The sequence below is a fragment of the Aquarana catesbeiana genome, linkage group LG06 (assembly GCF_042186555.1).
Source record: "Aquarana catesbeiana isolate 2022-GZ linkage group LG06, ASM4218655v1, whole genome shotgun sequence".
In the NCBI taxonomy this organism is placed as follows: Eukaryota; Metazoa; Chordata; class Amphibia; order Anura; family Ranidae; genus Aquarana; species Aquarana catesbeiana.
Window position 1 is genome coordinate 22,861,253 of NC_133329.1, and position 12,490 is coordinate 22,873,742.

General features: G+C 39.0%; 1 pseudogene; it reads left to right on the forward strand.

Moving 5' to 3' along the window:
- Positions 1 to 8,799: 8,799 nt before the first annotated feature.
- Positions 8,800 to 9,742, forward strand: LOC141147909 (olfactory receptor 1M1-like; annotated as a pseudogene).
- Positions 9,743 to 12,490: the final 2,748 nt, after the last annotated feature.

A 12,490-nucleotide genomic window follows, 5' to 3' on the forward strand; every position in this document is an offset into this window, starting at 1 on the left:
TGAGAACGGGCATTCAGTGCTGCAGGAGGTTTCGGTACTGATCATAGAACATGTCTGTCCACAGACTCCATAGACCGTTTGACTTTTATAAAAATGAATCAGTCCCGGATTACCAGCTATGAAGCCCCTGATGCCGATGTCACTGATTAAGTCTTTTTGGGATGTGGAATCTCTGCAGGACTTCGAGGCTGCCTAGCTTTGAGGGTGTTCAATCATTTCATCTGGAAAAATGTTTTTGGTATAGGTTTCATGGGCACAATTAACACCCAAAGACCAATTTTTCAGCACCTGTTTGACAGGTGCATATCATTGCAATTTTTTTACAGCAAGGCCAATTCTTGCTTTCATCAAGAGTACCTCTATAGGGTTACGGTGGGAAGGCACTCTCGACACCCAAAGAGTAATTTTTCTACACCTGTTTGACAGGTTATCATTGCAATTTTTTACAGCAAGGCCAATTCTTGCTTTCATCAAGAGTACCTCTATGGGGTTATGGTGGGAAGGTGCCCCTGACACCCAAAGAGTGATTTTTCTGCACCTATTTGACAGGTGCATATCATTGCAATTTTTTTACAGCAAGGCCAATTCTTGCTTTCATCAAGCGTACCTCTATAGGGTTACGGTAGGAAGGCACTACCAACACCCAAAGACCAAATTTTACATGCCCGTTACTTCTATCAAAAGTCAAAGTGACACCAGAATGTATCCATTCTGTAGAATGTAGAGTAATTTTTCTGCACCTGTTTCACAGGTGCATGTCATTGCAATTTTTTGCAGCAAGGCCAATTCTTGCTTTCATCAAGAGTACCTCTATAGGGTTACGGTGGGAAGGTGCCACTGACACCCAAAGAGTAATTTTTCTGCATCTGTTTGACAGGTGCATATCATAGCAATTTTTTACAGCAAGGCCAATTCTTGCTTTCATCAAGCGTACCTCTATAGGGTTACGGTGGGAAGGCACTACCAACACCCAAAGACCAAATTTTACATGCCCGTTACTTCTATCAAAAGTCAAAGTGACTCCAGAATGTATCCAAAAAATTTCTAATCTTGTGCCCAGTGCACTACATTGTGGCCTCATCATACACACTGGCTCCCCAGCTGTTGCTGAGCAAAATAAAGGCAGCTTTCAGGGAAAATGTCTTTTTTTGGCTTTATAAATGCAATTATTGCTACAGCAGATTCTAGATATGGTACAGATCTGCCACTTTACAGGTAGACTAAGGGGACCCCCCAGGCACAATATGGGAAGGAATATTTCATTTTTATGCTTTCACTTTAAAAATAAAAAAATCACTGCTCATTTAAAAATGACGTTTTTCACAAACTTTTTTCTTGATACATATCCCCCAGGGCATGACCCGGACCCCTATAACCATTGTATGCCCAATTACTTGCATATAAGCCTTCAAAATGGGCACTTTTGATTTTTGACATTCAGGTCCCATTGACTTTAATGGAGTTCATTATTCGGGTCCGAACTTCTGCGGCGTTTGAACGTTCTGGTGCGAACCACACAGGGGTCCGTTCGGCTCATCCCTAATAGCTGGGCACCTGCCACTGTAGTGTAGCACAGCTCATAAACTTACATAGAAATGATTTCACAAGCTGGAAAGGGAGAAGCTGCAAAGCCAGCAGTTTTGCCAAGCTTGCATTATGCTGGGCATGGGAGTTATTTTTATTCCACTCCAGAAGCTGTAGAAGAGATAGCTCCCTTGGGAAAGATGCTGTTGAATATGGTGGGGTGGGTCTGGGAGTATTCTGCAGAGGTGGGAGTATTCTGCAGAGGCTCAAGCCTTCACTTGACCCTCCTCAGCCTGGACCAAAACCATCTTTCCCGCATGGCACATCCTAAGCCTTTGAAATCCTTAGTGAGACTTCCTTCCCTGTCATTAGAGGCCATGGATGCTGTGAAGGTTTAATCAGGAGAAAATTGTGTAGTGTGGGATGAGAAAAGTGAAGACTAAGAAAACGTGCAAGCCTTTTGATGCTGATAAGTCTCATTGAGATGCTGCCTCTCACCCTACATTTATTTTAGTTTTTTGGACAGTCCTGATTTGGGTTGGATTCTACATTTAATTTTTGCTGCTGCCTGACCATACCCCTGGATGTAAAATTCCCCCTTCATTTTCTGCTGCCTGCCTTTCTGCTGCTTTGTACAAGGTTTTCCCCCTACAGATAAGCCTCCAGTACCTCCAGTTAACTATTGTGCAATAAACAAATATAAGGAAAATTGAACTGGATGCTGAATGCATGAGAGGAGAAAGAAAATGCTGGCAAAGCAGAGGGGCTGAAGATGTACTTGGCTGCTGTTGTGTTCCACTCAAGCAGTAGCAAAAAATATAGGGCAAAAATGAAAAACTAAATACATATTAAAATACAAATAAAAAAATTAAAACTCAGATGAGATTCTGCCATTTTCTGGAGCAACTCAGGCCATTTCCACTAAATTATATAGGGAAGGCATTGCAGTGCAAAGGGCATGGATATAGTGAGGCTCAGATCTCCTGACTTGGGGATGGTTACTGGTGTACGCTGCCATCTGGAGCTGCACTGTCCTGCCACTGTACAATATTTGTGGCTACGGTCTCTCAGATCATTCACTCTCATTTCTATTTCAAGATAAATCCTGAATTGTCTCTCCCTCTTATATTGCAGCTTAACCTACCTGCTGACAAACTGTCTAGCCTATTAATAATACTTGTGGCCGTTTTCTCACAGATAATACACTCTAATGTGTGTCTAATATATAAAAGACATGGTTTGACCAGTTTAGTGAGGAAAAACGTTATTGTCCTGCCCAGAGCTCTGACTTTAACCCCAATGAACTCATCCTACATACTTCTCTTATGGCAGGCGCACTCCACAGCAGATTTATTTATCACAAAATTAATGGAGACCTTGATTTTCTACCATTCCTGGTCAAATGGGTTTTACGTTTTTTTTAATTTACCAATAACAGGAAATTAAAGAAGTTAATACCATTAAATTTAAGAAGACCTTTCTACAAATTTTGCCACAAAAGAAAAAAATACATAGATATTTTTGGATCGTCTTGTGTCATGAGGCCCAAGTGAGATCTCAGCAGTGTAATGAGACACCGGAGGGACATGGCTGGAGATCTCAGGAAGATGCTGAATGCTTTTATACACAGTGAGATGGTACATGGTGGGAGGAGAACCTGTGTGTCCTCTCTACCCAACACTCCGATCTCCTGTATAGAACTGGCTAAAGGAACCCAACCAACACAAGATCTGATAGCAAGACATCTACAGGATGCATTTGTCTGTCTAGAACAGGAAGGTGTTGACTGTTTTATACATTAAATATTGTTCTATAAGGTGATTAATCATTCCTGACAATTATACAGCATTGTAATGCTGAATATCCCTCCTATTTATCCCCTGTATTCCCATACACAGAGTCTATACATCATCAGTAAGGGATTCTGAATATACAGGTGAGTATTTACAATGTGTATTATTACACTTTCCTGGTATATTCAGCTATGATTCCAAAAATATGATAATTTCAGTCTGTGTATTTCTCAAAAAAGGGGCCCTGTAATGATGAAATGTTCACACCCAGCTTTACACTGACACCCCCCTGATAATTGCTGCTATTCCTTAGCCTTTTACTATCATTGACCTTTACATACTAATGCTTTGCATAATGGGAAGATTTTATGGTGGAAATGTAAAAATCAAAGAATACAGAATTGATACAATGCCTTGTTGAATATCCCATGTCAAATATCCCATTTAATATTTTATTAAACTAATAATGTCATTAAAGAGCTAAAAAATAACACATAAATAGATGAGATGAGGTGTGCTGACCTATCACGGCTGTTTAGTTCTATCGCCGAAATTTCCCTTTTATTAATGATTTGCTAAAAACGCCCCAGGCCGATCTGTCTGTCTAAAGGACATCACACAATTCGGGAATCCAGACAGTAAGCCATTAATTTTGGAAATCTGTATAGATGAGACAATTCTGCATTCATATCAATCAGTTCAAGGGATTCACAAACTCCAATTCATTGACTTTGCATACCTCCTGATTTCGAGGGACTGTTCCTGATTTGGCCCCCTGTCCCTCATTCCTCCTTATTTGTCCCTCATTTTGGTCTGATCTATATAGATGTATATAAAATCCACTTTTTATCTATCAAAAAGTGTTTCCCCAGTGTTAAACCTTTCATCTGATTTCTAAATTGCTGCATTTGTAAATTCCAAAAGCCGATATAAAGGAATAGTAGTGGTAAAAAAGCACTTGTGGGTTTAACCAATCTTATTTTTTTGTACAGTTCTCCTTTAAGGGGGCGTGGCAGGGGGTGTGTCCTATGCCTGCCTACTTTTGCGGATAGGTGTCCCTCATTCCCATCTCAGAAAGTTGAGAGGTATGGACTTTGTACATGGTTTTCCAATTGTTTGCAGCTACTAAAACCCAACATAATATAATAATTCTCAGTGTGATTTATATTAACCAACCAACTCAGATCTCTATCTCTGCATATGTTTTGGTTTTGTTTTTTGCTTTGTCCATACAGTTATGTTGTCATAAAAAAAAAACTACATCAAATGACAATCAATGTTTCTAGCAATAAATAATGAAATAAATAAATCCACAAATGCATCCTTATTTTGTCAGTCTTCTTAACCACTTCAGCCCCAGAAGATTTTACCTCTTCCTGACCGGAGCACTTTTTGTGATTCGGCACTGCGTCGCTTTAACTGACAATTGCGCGGTCGTGCGACGTTGTACCCAAACAAAATTGACATCCTTTTTTTCCCACAAATAGAGCTTTCTTTTGGTGGTATTTGATCGCCTCCGCAGTTTTTATTTTTTGCGCTGTAAACAAAAAAAGAGCAACAATTTTGAAAAAATTGCATTATTTTTTACTTTTTTGCTATAATAAATATCCCCCAAAAATATATATATAAAAATTTTTTTTTTCTTTAGTTTAGGCCGATATGTATTCTTCTACATATTTTTGTTAAAAAAAAAAATCGCAATAAGCGTATATTGATTGGTTTGCGCAAAAGTTATAGCGTCTACAAAATAGGGGATAGATTTATAGCATTTTTATTATGTGGCCTGTGACGCTGACGTCACTATGTTTTTCCTTTGCTGAGACTGATGGGAAGCTTATATACAGCGGTAAGCCTGTGGAGACACCGGGACATTTTAACTACATATTGTTTATGCCTTTTTGACTGGATCTTCTTGTAAGTGCATTCTTTTTATACAATAAACCCCTCGTTTGGAATGATTACACTATGGGAGCATTTCTTGTTTGTATTTCCTGAGCAATGCAGATCTAGCCACTACCACAGATGCCGGTATAGGTTGTTGGGAGACCTTAACATTCCCTGTGCTTGGTGAGACCACCTGTGTGGTCATTTGAGTCAGTAAGGAGCCTCATTACTCACTCGGGTGTGTTTAACATTTGGGAGATTGAACCTATTTCTACCACATCCTTTGGATTAGCTTCTATATTACGTTTATGGACTTTTTTTTTCTCTTAATCATTTGCACTGTTTGTGATGGGACTTTTTATACATTTGCTTTTCATCTATGTTGAATAATAGCACTTGGATGTTATTCAGTGTTTTTCTCAGTTGATTTCACTAATTAACACTTGAACTTTTTCTGATGAATATATAATTATTTTTGTGGCACCTATTTATGATTTTTTTTTTATACTATGTATTCATTCATGTAAAGTATAGAATTTTTATTAATTTTTATTTTTGACAACTGCTTTAGTTTTCTTTTTGTGATTTTTCACATTATTATTCATCCTTTCTCGTTTCTTTATTATTTGTATTTGGAGTTTTTGTATCTGACTCTTTGATGCTGGCTGCTTTTGCTGTTATTGAATTTAATTTTCTTAAAAAACTGTTTTATATCAATCGGTTTTCTAGCGCAGCGTTAACCCTTTGGGTTTCTCTAGGAAGCTTTTCATCATCTATTCCGATCGTGTGTGTGCCTCATCTGACTTTTTTTTTCGAAAATTCTGACTGACCTAGAAATGGAACATGTTCTAAATTTTCCGACGGAACCAATTCCTATCGGGAAAATCGCTCGTATGTATGTTCCGATGGACCAAAAACAACGCATGCTCTGAAGCAATACAAGACAGAAGCTATTGGCTACTGGCTATTGAACTTCCTTTTTCTAGTCCCATCATACATGTTATACATTACCTCGTTCTGGACAGTCAGACTTTGATCAGACTTTGGGTTGGCCATGTGTAGGCAAGACTGCTTGAATGGAATTCCGTCGGAGTTCCGCCAGAGAAACCTTCAGAGTTTATTCTGACGGCAAAACCGGTCGTGTGTACACGGCATAAATGTAGGGTATATTGAGACTGATGTGACTGGCTCAGTGTTCTCTGTACAACACTGCAGAATATGTCAGAGCTATATAAATGTATAATAATAATAGTGTATGACTTTGGTGAGACATTAGTTTGTAAACTCCTCTGGTGCGCAGCTGAAGCCCACACATGATCGAATTGTCCGATGGAGTCCGGTCCGCCGGACCAAGTCTGCCGTAAGGTCCGCTCGTGTGTACGCGGCATTAGGCTCTGCGCTCTATCTGCCCATTGTATGCACTAAAAAATATAAGAACTGTTTTCTCATTTTTTACTGTTGGGTTTGTTCACATGTGAATTTCTTTTTTTTAATAATGTATTTTTATTGAAATTTGCATCATAGAAATTTGTAGAGATTTACAAAAGGAAAAAAAAAATAAATACAATAAATAACATGGAAATATACAATAGAGCTCATAGGTGCCTTAAATATATTCATTGATATACCTATGGATCTTAACATAGATTGCCGTAAGAAATGTTAAAATAGAATTGCAATTGTACATTAAAAAAATTAAGTTTTGAAAACCATGGCTAAATGTAGAGAAAGACAAGGAAAAGAAATAGAAGAGGGGGAAAAAAAACAAGATGTCCAATACTATAGATTGAAATAGGAGTTTTAATTCTACACAGGCTTACATCGCTGTCTTCATAGCTGTTTAAAAACACTGTTTGATTACTTCTGTCTTATTTCCTAGACAGACTTTAGGTCATGACAAAGGAAGGAGTTGACCAACTGAATGTAGACCATGAAGAGTGTGTGCTAATGAGATGAGCTGGTCAACTCCTTCCTGTATCATGACCTAAAGTCTGTCTAGGAAATAAGACAGAAGTAATCAAACAGTGTTTTTAAACAGTTATGAAGACAGCGATGTAAGCCTGTGTAGAATTAATAGATTCTAAATGATTTTGCTAAATAAGTACATTAATGCTATATTGGTACATAGGGGGAGCTGGGCGCTTCCTCCTTCTAAGTTGACGTTCAAGAACCCCCCTTAGAAGGAGGGGGATCACGCACACATGTGTCCTCGCAGTGGCCAATCACAGCCGTCATGTGATGTAAACAGAGAGCTGTTTTTTTTTTTTAAAGCACAAAACTGTTTGTTTTTTTTTTTAAATGCGTTCGAAAAATTGCTGTGCAAATACCATGTGAGATAAAAAGTTGCAACGACCGCCATTGTATTCTCGAGGGTCTTTGCTAAAAAAACATATATAATGTTTTGGGCTTCTATGTAATTTTCTAGCAAATAAATGATGATTTTTACATGTAGGAGAGAAATGTCAGAATTGGTCTGGGTGCTCCAGAACGCCTGAAGGTGCTCCCTGCATGTTGGGCCTCTGTATGTGGCCATGCTGTGTAAAAGTCTCACACATGTGGTATCGCCGTACTCGGGAGTAATAGTAGAATGTGTTTTGGGGTGTAATTTGTAGTATGCATATGCTGTGTGTGAGAAATAACCTGCTAATATGACAATTTTGTGGAAAAAAAAGAAAAAAAATCTTGATTTTGCAAAGAATTGTGGGAAAAAATGACAACTTCAAAAAACTCATCATGCATCTTTCTAAATACATTGGAATGTTTTCTTTCCAAAAAGTGATCATTTGGGGGGCATTTGTACTTTTCTGGCATGTTAGGGTCTCAAGAAATGAGATAGGCCGTCAGTACTTCAGGTGCAATTTTCAGAGATTGGCACCATAGTTTGTGGACTCTATAACGTTCACAAAGACCATATAATATATACCAATTTTGGTTATTTTTACCAAAGATATGTAGCGGTATAAATTTTGGCCGAAATATATGAAGAAAAAATTACTAATTTGCAAAATTTTATAACAGAAATGAAGAAAAATGCATTTTTTTTACAGATTTTTCGGTCTTTTTTCTTTTATAGCGCAAAAAATAAAGAAATAATAATAAAGAAAGCTCTATTTGTGTGAAAAAAAGGACAAACATTTCATTTGGGTACAGTGTTGCATGACTGAGTAATTGTCATTCAAAGTGTGAGAGCACCGAAAGCTGAAAATTGGTCTGGTTATTAAGGGGGTTTAAGTGCCCAGTGGTCAAGTGGTTAAAGGAAAAACTCAATGTAAATATCTTAAAGTGTTTTAAAAAACAAAAACTGCCTTTTGTATGTGGAAGCATACGCAAACTGCCCCAGAGTTCACATTATTAAATATTTAATATAATTTTAATTCTTTATTTTTAGTGAAGAACAATATTTAATGCTTTTGTAAAATGATGTGCAGGGTATTAAAACTAATTTAAAATGGCAAAATAATTAAATATATTTTGTTTGTTTTGGACATCTTGGTGTGAGGGAGCCTTCACAGTCTAGTGAACAGGGTCTTCTGAAATGCAAAGTCTTCCTGAACCCTCACATTATCTTTCCCCTCTCTTAGTGAATTATTTGGGTATGATGGGAAATCAAACTTCTCGGTCTGAATTCATTTTGCTTGGCCTGTCAGACCTCACAGACTCTCAGATCCCGGTATTTCTGCTGATCCTCCTCATCTATGTGTCCACACTCGTTGGGAACCTCCTCATCATATTCCTGGTGGTCTTAGACTCCCACCTGCACACCCCCATGTACATTTTCCTGGGAAACCTCTCAGTTTTAGACATCTTCAATTCCTCCATTTCCATCTCATATATTTTTTGACATCTTTACTGGAAACAGACTGATTTCATACCCAACTTGTATCTCCCAAGTCTTCTTTTTCTCCTGGTTTTTAACCACTGAATCCTTTATACTTGAGTTGATGTCCTATGATCGCTATGTTGCCATCTGTCATCCTTTACATTATACAACAATGATGAGCATTCACTTGTGTGTTCAGGTGACATTCTTTTTCTGGGTCTTCAGCTTTTTCTGTTGTTTGGTGCACACAATGTGTGCCCTAAGACTTGCCTTCCCAGACCACACCACCATCCCAGGCTTCTTCTGTGAATTATATCAGCTGATGCAACTGTCATCGTCTGACACTTACCTCAATTACTTACTTTTATATCTGCAAGCTGTATGTTTTGCAGTTCCTGGCTTTTTCATTAATTTCCTTTCATATGTCTATATATTCAAAACTATCCTGAAAATTAAATTGAAGGAAGAAAGACGGAAAGCTTACTCCACCTGCAGTTCCCACCTCATGGTGGTCTTCATCTTTTACGGAACTGCTCTTTTCAACTACTTCCTCCCCAAAACAATGGATTTCCTAGCAGGAAGATTGCTGTCTGTATTTTACACAGTTCTCACCCCTCTCCTAAACCCAGTTATATACAGCCTGAGAAACAATGAACTGAAAGGAGCTCTTCGGAAAACTATATCTAGAAAAGCATATGGAAAAAATGTCAAATTAATGTGAGACAATATTGACCTAATGCTTATACAGTAAAACCTTGGATTGCAAGCATAATTCGTTCCGGGAACATGCTTGTAATCCAAAGCACTTGTATATCAAAGGGAATTTCCCCATAAGAAGCAATGGAAACTCGGATGATTTGTTCCACAACCATTTATTCATAAGTCCTTTAGTCTATAGTCCATATAAAAAGATTATAGCAATGTGATTGTGTAACCATAAAATGTCCATCCACAAATGGCAGCCTCCACAAAGAGATTAGAAGCAAAATCCAGCAGGAGCTACAGAGTGTAAAAGAGAAGAGAGGCGCCTCTAAGTGTAGCAATATGGTTACATTTAATGAAGGTACAACATTTAGCAACTCACATGGTTGATGGTTAAAAGAGGCACATCTAAGTATGCCGGCATCAGGGGTAAAAGCTGTCCATATAGACCATCCTCCGCACCACCGGCTCTCACCACTGTCAGTTTGCAATCATGACCAGGAAGACTACCCTGCAGTAGAGCGATTTGAAAGCGAAGCTTGAAGCACTCATGGAGCACAGCGTGGAAGGGATGACGATGATGGCAGTGTGGGGGATGGTCTATGTGGACAGCTTTACCCCAGATGCCTGCAGACTTTGGTGTGCCTGTTTTAATCATCAACCATGTGAGTTGCTAAATGTTGTACCTTCATTAAATGTATCCATATTGCTACACTTAGAGGCGCCTCTCTTCTCTTTTACACTCAGTTGTGACTTGATGTTACTTGTATGTCAAGACATCGCTTGTATATCAAGTCAAAATGTATTTAAAAATTGTGCTTGTCTTGCAAAACGCTCTCAAACCAAGGTTTTACTGTACTGCTGATAATGCTAATGAATAAAGCTCTGCATGAAAACAACACATATTTCAACCCTTATGGGATTTCTCAATTCAACTATTTTCTGTGTTTTACACAGTCCCCCCCCCCACCACCCCCTACACCCAGTTTGATACGGCCTGAGAATCAGTGAACTTAAAGGAGCTCTTCAGGAAACTTAATGTAGAATAGGCCCCATGACATGAACTCTCATGGAAAGAACAATACTGTTAATCTTAAAAATGTTTGTAGGTTTAATTGATTTGCTGAGTTTTCATTTTAGATAGGTGAGATCTATTATGCTAATAAACTCATTTCCTCGATTGGGGCTAATTGAAGCCTAATATTTATTGCTAACTGGTGAAGTTTTTTAGCATCTTGTTCCCACAAATAGAGCTTTCTTTTGGTGGTATTTTATCACCACTGGGTTTTTTTATGCTAAACAAATTAAAAAAAAAAACATTTTTGAAAAAAAAAGTTTTTCTTTGTTTTTGTTATAACATTTTGTAAATAAGTAATTTTTCTCCTTCACTGATGGGCGCTGATGAGGCTGCACTGATGGGCACTGATATAGCAGCACTGATGGGCACTGGTAAGGTAGCAATGATCAGGTGGCACTGGTGAGGTGGCCCCAATGGGCAATGATTATGAGGCACTGATATGCAGCACTGATAGGCACAGAAAGGTGACACTGATGGGCACTGTTAGGTGGCTCTGATATGCAGCACTAATGGGCATTGATAGGCGACACCGATGGGCACCCATAGGTGGCACTGATGGGCACTGATAGGCGACACTGATGGGCACTGATAGGCAGCACTGATTGGCACTAATAGGTGGCACTGATGGGCACTGATAGGCAGCACTGATGGGCACAGATGGGCACTGATGGCCACTGATAGGTGGCACTAATGAGTGGCGCTGATGGGCACTGATAGATGGCTCTGATAGGCAGCACTGATGGGGAGGCACTGGCAGGTTTTTTGCTGGGCACTGATTAGCATCTACAATGGGCACTGATTTGGCAACTCTGGTGTCATGGGTGGGTATACCTGGTGGTCCTGGGTGGCATCATTGGTGGCACTGGGTGGGCATCCATGATCAGCTTCCCTGGTGGGTAAAAACGCAACAAAAATGCAACACTTGCATTTTTGGTGTGAGTCAGAAGTCTATTACATGCAAAATACAATCTGCTGCTGGAAAAAAGTCCCTGACCCTTTCCAAAAATGCACCAACTAAAAAACGCATAGATGTGAACGTGTACTATAGGCACGTGTACATATCACAGTTTCGCAGGCCATGAAATGCCAAGATCGCACAAACCCTCCCCACCCCCCAAATGACCCCTTTTCGGAAAGAAGACACCCCAAGGTATTTGCTCAGAGGCATGGGGAGTATTTTGTAGCTCTCACTTGTTTTGGAAAATGAAGAAAGAAAAGGACAATTTTTTTTTTTCTTTTCTTTTTTCAAATTTCAAAACTTTGTGACAAAAAGTGAGATCTGCAAAATACTCACTATACCTCTCAGCAGATAGCTCAAAATACTCACCATGCCTCTCATCAAATAGCTTGGGATGTCTACTCTACAAAAAGGGGTCACTTGGGGGGGGTTGTGCTATCTTGGCATTTCATGGCCTCCAAAACTGTGATAGGTAGCGAGGAAGTGATATGAGCAATTTACGCCCTTAGAAAGCCTGAAGGCGGTGATTGGTTTTTGGGGTCCCGTACACAGCTAGGCTCCAAAAAAGTCTCACACATGTGGTATCCCCATACTCTGGAGAAGCAGTAGAATGTATTTTTGGGTGTACTTTCACATATACTCATGGCATGTTTGAGCAATATATAATTTAAGTGACAAATATGTGTAAAAAATAATTGAAAAAATTGGTAATTTTCCCAAAACTTCTGGCA